Source organism: Calonectris borealis, chromosome 1 (genome assembly GCF_964195595.1).
Source record: "Calonectris borealis chromosome 1, bCalBor7.hap1.2, whole genome shotgun sequence".
NCBI lineage: Eukaryota > Metazoa > Chordata > Aves > Procellariiformes > Procellariidae > Calonectris > Calonectris borealis.
This window is the reverse complement of record NC_134312.1, coordinates 65,012,370-65,014,688: the sequence shown is the minus strand read 5'-3', so window position 1 is coordinate 65,014,688 and position 2,319 is coordinate 65,012,370.

Genomic DNA, 2,319 nt, shown 5'->3' with positions numbered 1-2,319 from the left:
GTGATCCATATAATGGATAATGGGCATGAGCTCAGGCAGAGCAGCCTCCTACTTACGCACAGTGCAAACTGCAAGACTAATAACAGCAGTGTTGTGCTCGACAGCTTGGGGCCTCTTTTGCAGAAGACTTAACCATTCATTTGCCCTCAGAGGTGGCAAACCATAGGTGCTCTGAAAAAAAAAAAGGCCATTTAAGGAATTTTCTAAGCTATGACCTTGCCCACTTACACTGACCAGCCATACGGTGGAAGGGTCAGTCCCAGCCTTCTCCTCTCACTTTGCTGACCTCATGTGGCTAAGCAATGCAGCCATCCCTTGTGGCACCCTTAGTGGCACCCACCAGTGTTCATTATTTATGTGAAGCCTTACATCATTGCTCAAAAAAAACCATACAAAAGTCATTGGTAGATATTGGAATGATGCAGGGAACCCAGCAAGATACTGTAAAGGGAAAGAGGCTTTAGGGAGGAGACTGACCCATGCCAAGAAGAAGGGAACACTTGCAAAACAGACTACAATGGCATTTCTCCTCTCATTTTACCAAAGGTAAAATAATAAAAAGGCACTTGCATAGAAGAATAGGGCATTACCTAGAAAGCACATCTGTACACAAAACTCATTACAACTTCATGGAGTCAGGTACATGTTTCACTGTCATTAATGTGAAACACCTTCTTAAAACGGCACGGTGGGGACTGATCCACAGCCCGCTATAACCCACCAAATTCTTTCCATGAATTTCACAGAGTTTTGAGTCAGGCCTGAGGGCAGCAAAATAGGATACCGAAGGAAGAAAAGTCTAAGGAGAATGAAGAACAAGAAAGGAGCTGGTGTGGCAGCTGCTGTAATAAAATACAAATCCAATATTTTACAAAATAGAATACTTGCAGGAAATATCTACTGTACATGGTAAAAAATTACTTGTAAGGCTACATTAGTTTTTCCCTTATTTATCATTAGGAAAAAAAAAAAAAGAAAAAAGAGCTTCAAAATCATTTATTCTTTTTTTAAATTGCCTTCTTCTGGTAAACTGTAAAGTAGCTATATGCTAGCCTGCTGAATTAGGATTTTCAGATTAAATCCATCCTCAGTGGAATCTGAGCGCCCTTCTGCAGTAACCAGGTAAAACCCTGCTCAAATCCTGGGGTAGGTTCGACTGTGCCACTCCAACGACAAGTTGCAAGAAGCACAGCTCGGGCAAAGGCATGACCAGGGTACCGAGAGAGGGAAAACCCTTAAAGGCAACAGGTGCATGGGACAGGGAGAAGAGTACTGGACCAGGATCAGACCTGAATATGGCTCTTGGCTTTTTCACTGAACTTGGGCCAGTCGCTTCACCTCCTTTTGTGCCCATCTCATCCCTCTTTTGCCTTGTCTACTGCCTACATACTTAATTCCTCAGGTCAGGGGCTGTCTTGCCATACAGTTAAATATAGTACCTACCACCTCTAGGCCTGAACTGTGACTAGCTGGGGCTACTATACCCCTTATCTTTTTGGCTAAGCAGTTGGTCTAAGATCACATCTCTGGAAAAGGAAGTAAGAGGAAGATAAGACCCATGGCTTTATTTTAGGGCAATTCAAGTTTGGGGGAAGGAATGGGTGTTCAGCGATATTAGTATGTCCGATTTCAGACTTTGCCCAGACCACTTGCAGGGTTAGGAAAGCTCAAGTCTCTTCATCGCGACTGCTTGAACAAAATTTTGCAAAGCTAATAAATACTATTTACAACAGTAACAGGAAGATGGCAAGGAAAGGAAAACACAGAACAATCTGAGACTGGGTCTACATAAGAAATTCCATCAACGCATCTAGAAGCCAATAAATTAAATCCATATGGTCCTCTCAGGAGGCACTTCTGTTTTAAGCCTTACATTGATTTAGTTTGTTGGGAAGGAACTGATTTAAGCTAAACAGATTAGCCTTAAGCAGACTAAAGGACATCCATCCGAAACACTGCATAAATTTAACAAAACCTGCTTTCTAAACAGATTTAGTTAAACTAGTGTAATTCTCCCACACAGACAAAGTGTGACAAGACAGCGACCGATCTTTGCTTGAATTACACAAGGGTGGAAGCAGTAGGGAAGCCTGCTAGGACTGCTTTCAACCTAGAGAGAAACCTACCCCACTAAATGATAAAGGGGCTGGAGGGGAGAAGAGAGAAAGAGCTAGGGGAGGACAACTCAGCAGCATCATTGCCCACCCCTCTCCTGCCTGTGCTGTTAACTCAACAGTATCAGGGCCCATTCTTGTCCCTTCAGAAGCAGACTACACAACATGCTTCTCAATCCCCCCAAAGGCTCAAGTGCTGTAGACC